The following is an 8327-nucleotide window of genomic DNA, read 5'->3' on the forward strand; positions in this document are numbered from 1 at the left end:
ACAAGCAAAGTGCCTCCATTGACTTCTGCAGTTATACATTTTGCTGCATGATTAATTTAATCCTTTCTCCCTCATGAGCTGTCCACACTAAGGATTACTTCCCTAGCTAGAGACTTTGTTGTTACACAGAACTGCCATCCCAAATCAGCCCTTGTAAATCATCAGTGTACTAAAATGTATTTAAATGTTAATTGGGAAACAAGAGAAAAGATGAAAATCAGAAGGATATGTTATTAACATCAGCTTCTGAACCATAGACATCTAAAGCCAACTGTTTAGGAACCTATGTTCTCTGTTGATACAAATGTTTATTTGCACTCCTGTTGTTTCACGAGACATTGGATTTCAAGTCTGTTCTTGGTCTCCCTCCCTAGCTTTGCATTCTGGTGTTCAGCAAATTGAAATGTCAAGTCCTGTGCTTCACACACATCTAGCTTTCTGACCCTGAACTTTATTATTATAGCAAATTATGTCCTACAGCTGAACTCTCCTGAAAAGTCTTCATGCATCTCATGTAAGAAATGAAACATTTCGAAAGCTTGGGTGTGGATGTGTATCCTGGGATTTTACTCAGTGAACAGTAGGAAGCAAGGGTGTTCACAAATAGCAAAAGAAACCTAGTCAGAATAATGAGCAAATTAATCCATCTGGGACAAAAAAAAAAAAAAAAAAAAAATTAGATTTTTCAGATCCAAAGAAGTCTGAAATAATAACATTAATATATTCATGAATTACTTGGATGTTTTGGTGAATGGAGTAGAAGTATTTTTTCCCTCTGCAGCAGTTTTTCACAAGTAAGAGGTTTTCTGAGTGTACCTATTTTTCTCCAATTCCATCAGTATTAGCTGTTATTGCCCAGATTTACTTATCTCCTAATTCTATTTGTAAAATACTCCACCATCACCTGAATTACTTAATTGTTTTGTCTAATAAAGTCTTCTAATTATTTGGAAACTGCTTAAAAAAAAATGTTGAAAAATATTGAGTTCTAACAAAGCATCTTAATAAATCCTTCTGTGTCACCAAGTGCATTGGATAAACTAAACTGAAAGTTGGACAACCAAGTTATGCTGTTAACTCAGTGAGGTACATTCTTTTTTTTTCTTTCCATCTGAAGTTCAATTGTAAGCTATTTCCACACAATAACTTTCTGACATGGTGCAGAAGCTACATTGGATGTGTATAAATGTCAGTTAACAAGTTTGTACATTTTCCTGATATAAGTTAGTCCTCTGATGAGTGGGGATCGTCCAGATCCTGAAACTCCTTAAGTTTTTGAAGAAAGCTTATTTTAATTGGTGCGTAGCCAACTGGACATTTCAAACGCTAGTGCTCATTTCCTTATAGGCAAGGCATTTTGTAATTGAATTTATTTTGACAGAGTAAAGAGCAAGCTTCCTTATTGTTCTAGTGGCCAAATAAACCACAACAAATGACAAGAGCTGTGAAACACTAACAGCAGCAACTCCTGGCATTTTCTTCCAACTTTAAAAGACTATTTTGCGGCACTAAGAAAACAGACCTGCACAATTATGTGTCATCTCATTACCTGATCCCTTTGTAGTAGTGATTCAGTGTACAGAACCCTTACATGGTAAGGTCTCCATGTGCTAAGCAGCCATGTTCATCTGCTCATGCAGAATGAGAACCTGGTAAGGTTGCTCTACCAAGGTGATGACTGGAGACTTCAGAAGTCTCTGGCTGCAGCAGGAGATACCTGACTCCTGAACCTGTACGTGCAAAACATGTGGGAGCCAAGCCCAGGTGCCCACAGGTGAGAGACATTGTGTGGGAGGCAAAGCAGCATCATCAGTTGTAAAGGCAGCTTCTGCTCTAGGAACGCTGCCATTCGGTGTGGTCAGAAGCACCATGGGCCCAGAGAAGACGTATGTAGGAGTCCAGCCGTAACCCCTGTGTGCAGGATGTAGAGCAGAAAGGCAGTGCCACAAACACTGTGTCTCCTCTCCAGTGTTCACACTGTACTCCTTGAGACCCTATGCCTTGAACAGGCACTGGTGCTTGCCTCCATCCAGTGTCTGGGCATAACCTTTTCTCCTCCTCCCAGTATCGGTTCTCATTCTTACCTGGTAGAAATTAGATGCCCTACATTTTCCCCTAATCTGAAGACTGGTTTTCCAGTTGTTAGAAATAAACCATACAGAAATCTATTTATGCCGAACTAGCTGACCATTCAACACTTTCTCTCTTAACAGACAACCAGAGGGATGTTGGCATTGTGCAGTCCACATTCCCCTTGATCTGCTTTGTGTTTTCTCATTTCTTTGTCACAATTAGTGCCTTTGGCTGGCAGGACTAGCATGAATAACTCAGCAGAATCTACTCAGCTGTGTTTCATCCCTGGCTTCTGACTCATAAAGGTTGTCTGGGAAAGTTTGTAAACATGAGAAATTGCCATTAAATGTAATGATCATATTATCGGTCTTAGAAATCAAGGAAGTTCTTGCCGGTTAGGACACATAACAAAGGGTATAGAGGTATATTTAGAAAGTAAATGTGTATGTATGATGAGCTACATGTATTTCACAAGCAGCAGAATGAAGAAGTTTGTGAAAGAACCAGTTCTCATAGAACTCCACCCATACGGCTCCAGCAAAGACAGCAAATAAGCAACACAAAATGAGCCAGTTAAATGAAATGAAGGTATACACACCCAGGCCTGGGTTACTTTCAGCATTTGTATGGTAATATATAACCAAAATTGTTCAATGGGTTTATAGCACTGTGAAATACGAATCTATCTAACAAGAGCATTTCTTATTTTATTTGAGACAAGAGAAGAATATTTTCTAATGCAGCAGTTTACTAAGCACTGGGAGACATAGGTGCATGGAGGGAGTATACAGAGAAACACCCAATACAACAAGAATGATGTGTGAATTTTATTTATTTATTTATTTCCTTCAGGCACCTCCTCTGTCTCTTTTCTGTTTTCTTCCTGTACATTTTCTTCACCATTCTTCCTTTAAATTTTCACCTTTTTCCCCCAGTTTTTACTTCTTTCTGCTTTCTTTCTGATGTTCTGGGCAGTACTGTTACCAAATAAATAAATAAATAAAAAGCCCTGCTCCTGTTATCTGGTGTTAATGATGCTGTAAAGAGCAAATGCTATGAGTTCTTGTTATTGCCAACAGCTCTGTTGCTGCTGCCAGACGCTACGTGAAAGCAGCTGATAGGACCAGCTCCTCTTCGGGTGCTTATTATAGCTGAATCGCGAGAAAGGATACCTGAGTGGTAAAGCCAATAAGGCTGCCTCCAATGACAGTAAGAGGCCAAAAATGCGCTTGTGCAGACTTTAATGACAGCCTATAAGCATGGTTATCACAGCTAATACATGGTAAATAATGCATGGCAAGTACTCACATGTTGCCCTTGACAGCAGACACAGGCTGCATGTGTTAACCCTCAAATCACACGACTGACCTCCTGTTTCGGGTATCTGAGGGAAGGACAGATAGCTGGACATGCAGTAATTAGATGCTGGGTTACCACTGACAGCGTTATTCTGGGCCATTTTGCTCTGGCACGTGTTGGGGTGGCTACCCAATGCACTTTTTTGACCGATCACTTTTCTTTCTAGTCCACGCAGATGAACAAAAGCACATCCATTTTCTTTCAGACAAGCTGGTTCTCTAATTTGTTGTCGAGGTGGGAGTGCCGCAATTTTCCCTGAATGGAAAGCAGAATTCCCAGAAAGCGCCATGTCTCATCTCAGCACCACAGGCAAAGGCAGCACAGCCGTGCTCCCGGCTGCACCTCTTCCAGGGCTGAGCCGCAGCCCCGGGCTGTGTCTGGGCATGCTGGGAAGGGAGGGGGGCAAGATCTGTCTGAAGTTCTTTGGTTTCAGGCTGTGCCATTTGTTTTCCTAGAAGATGATAGTGTTTTGGCAGGCTGTTGCAGTTTTTTGTCTGGTCAGCTTTTCTCTCTGTATTTAGAGGTCTGTATAGCTACTGTGTGTTGAGCTCTCGCTCTTGGAGGAGCTGATTTTGTTTGTGTGCAAAAAAAATCGGAGAAAAACCTGAAAAACTGCTTAGTAACTTCACAGAGTCAACATGCTGTTCCAGTGATATCTTCTGAATATTTTATTTTCCTTCTGTTCTTCTCCACCAAGCTGTTTGCAGCCCTTTCGTTCTGCCTTTTTTTTTTTTTTTTTTTTTTTCGCCTGAAGTGTGCACAATGCAATGGGATTCAGAGCTCATCTTGCTAATCATTCCTCCTTTGCCCCCAAAGTGCTTTATGGAGGCTACATCTAGCTCGGTGGTATCGGGTTTCAGTGTGAAAGTGCCACATTCCTGGCTGCCCTGCGCTCTTTGTGTTTGATTTTGCCCGGTAGAGTAAATGGAATACTGAGAATGACTAATCCCATTCAGAAAAGGAGAAACAAAAGAGATAAGGAAAAAAATAATAAATATATATAGCCAAAGGTTTTTTTTTTTTGTTGTTGTTTTTTTTTTTTTTTTTTTATATATGGTTAATTCTGCTTTGCAAGCCATTGCATTGATTTTAATTTTGTTGTTGCTACTGCTGCTGCCCTACTTTCATTTCTACCTTAGATTTATTTCAGGTTTGATTCTGCCTCTCAGCTTCTGGTTTTAGGAGAAGAAAGAGCTGCTCTGGATCACTGGAAATAATTTATGTATTACAAAAGTTACATTGGAAGACAACCTCAGCTTTCACCTTTTCCTCCTTGCTGTAGTCCATGACAGAACTGGCTCGTACTGGCCACATTGCTTTGTGTCAGTTCAGAATCTTAAAAGCACTCTGCATTTCTATGTACAATTATTCATTTCAGTTTCTTTTATAGTGGCTATGTGGAGGAAAATTTCAGGCTGAGGCCTGATTTTTTTGGATATATCTTTTTCTTTTTTTTTTCCCTGCCTTTGTCTTGTCTGAAATTGTCTTGTCTGGAAGGCAATGTTTTAATGTGGGCAACTGAGGAGGGGGAGGAAGAGCATTTGCATCACTGTAGCTTTTTATGTGAATTCAGTTATACTGGCACAAAATGGTCTAATTAAACTAGAATGCCACTAAAAGAAACAAAAATGTTCACTAATTCTTAGGAAAAAGTGGACTTTAAGACACTATTTGCTGTGAACTCCTAACATATATTGGAAAATCTGAAGGGCCTTTTTTTGTAAACAGTGTATCCCTAACATAAAGAAACAGGCACATTAAAAGAAATCTTTTCTGTCCATGTTAATGATGATAGTATCAACAACATAAAATCATTAGAGCTTCCCTTTGTTTTGTTTTGAAGATTACATTTACACATTGAGAGTTGATGCAGATTGATTCATATATCAGAGAATCCCTTGGTGTTCCTTTGCATGAAATGGAATATTTGTGTGAGCTGTTTTTGTTTGTTTCTTTCTTTCTTTGTCTTGGAAGGTTGAGTTTTTCTTTTTCATTTTTAAAGGTTTATTTGTTTTACCATCTTCTTGATAAACACCTTCTCTGTTTGTTTTTTCCTTAAATAGCTTCTCTCACTTCAGAGCCAGAATTAAGAATCTGAGGACCTTCTAGAAAAGGAACTCTTTAAATGAATAATGATTCTGAATATTATCTTTAAAAAAAAAAAAAAAAAAAAAAAAGTTTGCATTTCTAAGCAGCCCTCCTGGTCTTTAAAAACTGAAGCTGGCATCTGCGTTGGCTTGAATTTAAATGGTCCCTGCAGGCTTTTTAACTAACAGAGTTATTTTATTCATTTGGTTGTTTCTTATTTCTTCCTGTAGGGTAACTACAAAAGTAGCTCTTATATTTGTTTACTTGATTCACTATGTTAAAATATAATGTCTTCACCAGTGCTTATGAATTTATTAGTGCTTAAAACACACTTAAATTGTTGAACTCAGTCCAGTTTGCCTTTATCACCCTGTTTTACCTGATGTATTTTTTGCTTTGATTGTCCCCCATGGATCCCTAACAAAAACCTATCTGCATGTTGAAAAGAACTGTGTAACTGAGTAGAGGATGTAGGGAAGTGTCAAACATGCTCTAGCTTTAGCCGCTCCTATTAATACATCCTTCATTTGTATTGCCTGCAGTCAACATTTTCAAATGCAAAAGATTATAATTGGGTGCCTTACCTCTACATCTATTTAAAAAATGTCACAGACACTTCAAAGTGGTCAAGCTCATCTCTCAGACTGCATCTCCCCGTGTCCTTTCTACTTTCTCCTGTGCTCAGACCAGCACACTCTTCCTTCAGTGCAGCTGAAGGACGGGCTATATTCCCAGCCTAGATCTTCTGAAAAGCTCGTCACTCCCCTGTCCTTCCTTCTTCCTGCTGGATATTTCTGGCTGTGCACTGCAGCTCTCTAGCCTTGCAGTTGTGCTGATGAGAATTTTTGAGTAGTTGTTTTGTAACAGGATTCCCTGAAAGGATTAAAGAAAATGAGATATAGTGCAAGTTAAGACCTGAGGAGCTGAGAGTATTTATTCAGCATTACTGAACTGCACCTTTACCTGTCAAAAGTCAACAGCCTAACCTCCAGATTATGAAGTCTGTCTCTTCTAAAATACCCCTTTGAATCCTATGGCTATACTTATAATGGCTCGAGAGGGAGAAGGATACTGCAGCTTGGCAGGTAAGATAATCACGAGCTACGTGGGAAATCCAGGCACAAATCTTTGCTCTGAGTCAGCAAAATTGACAAGCCTCCCCTCTCCGAGAGCTGGTGAGGCAGTAGATAAACTGGCAGCTCTTTCCATAGGGGAAAACCTCACAGTGTGTTTCCAATGCATTTAAACAAACATCAACATCTCCTAATTCCTGTTTCCAACCTGATGTTTCTAACCATGCCTTTTATGTTAATAACATGGTTGTATTCTGCTCTACTCTTAAGGTACTTGACCACTTTATAGTAATACACATCTAAGCTGTAGTAAATGCACATCTCAGGTGTAACACTAAAGAAGGAAAGAACTAAAAAAAAAAAAAAAAAAAAAAAAAGGTTTACATATTTGTCAACATGGGGAGGTCTGAAGTATTTCTGGTGGAATTACTATTACTCTTGGACTAGGTCCTGAGAGAAATCTTTCTTCTGCATAAATTTAACAGTCTCCGTGCCAGCAACAGGCTGTTGTCAGTGGCAGTGGAGGTTCTGAAGTATGATGAGAGAAAGGTCTGTGTGCTGGGAAATAGACAGTTGTTGTAATATTCATAATAACGCACCTTACTCATATTACGTGAGCAAAGAGAGAGCAGAATATAAAAAACACAAAGATACCTAAACACCGATTGGTGATGGGAAGACTGTGTGATCTTCACTGGAAATCCATGAGGCAAAAATTTAAGCCTGCCAAAACACCAGGATTGTTTTGACTACTGTCCTTACCATCCCTGAGGGTGTTCAAGGAATGGTTGGACCTGGTGCTTAGGGACATAGTTTAGTGGGTGACATTGGTAATAGGGGGGTGTTGGACCAGAGATCTTGGAGGTCTTTTCCAGCCATAATGATTCTGAGTGTTCAAGGCTAGGTTGGCTGGGGCTTTGAGCAACCTGGTCTCATGGGAATTGTCCCTGCACCTGACAGGGCAGTTGGAACTATATGATCTTTATGGTCCCTTCCAATCCAAACCGTTCTATGGTTCTATGATTCTGTTCTATGACTATATGAAGAGATACTAGGCACTTCTAAAATACTCTAAAAGATAGTCACACCCCTATGGAAAGGCAATAGTTTTTATTTAAAAATGTATAAAGTGTCTGTAAAGAATCTCACAAAGCAGAGGTAATGCAAAGCCCTATTCCGGTCCTAGGGGCACAGAGGGAGCCTTTGTAGCCCAAGTTACGCTCGAGGCTCAGTTTATTCTGAAATTGTATCTTCATTATAAATAATTGTTGTGCAACTTCTTGGGAAGCTTTTCCTAAATTGCAGTGTTTGCTTCTTACGTTATAGCAGAGTCATACAGATAAGTTGCTGCAATCGCTCCTTCCTCAGTTTAGTAGACACAATCTCATTTTCTAAATTCTAATATAAACATATCTTTCTCCCAGGCTCATCACTTTGACCATGCCACCTCTGCTTCTGCGTGTCTCCATTATTTTTTTCTCTCCACTGTGTCACAAACACTACATTTTTATTTTTTTTCTGGTTTTAGATCTGCTCTATTATTTTTTCCTACATTCTGTCAATCTTTTCACCTTCCTGACCTCTGTGTTGTCATATGTCATGATCTTTTATTGCACATAACACCTTTCTCTTTTGGTTCTCAATAGCATTAAAAGACACTTCCCAACTAAAAATATGTAAGGCCACTAAGTTGATTTATTCCACACCCTTGCTTAAAGCCTCTCTCTCCCAGGA

The sequence above is a fragment of the Oxyura jamaicensis genome, chromosome 1 (genome assembly GCF_011077185.1).
Source record: "Oxyura jamaicensis isolate SHBP4307 breed ruddy duck chromosome 1, BPBGC_Ojam_1.0, whole genome shotgun sequence".
Taxonomy (NCBI): Eukaryota; Metazoa; Chordata; class Aves; order Anseriformes; family Anatidae; genus Oxyura; species Oxyura jamaicensis.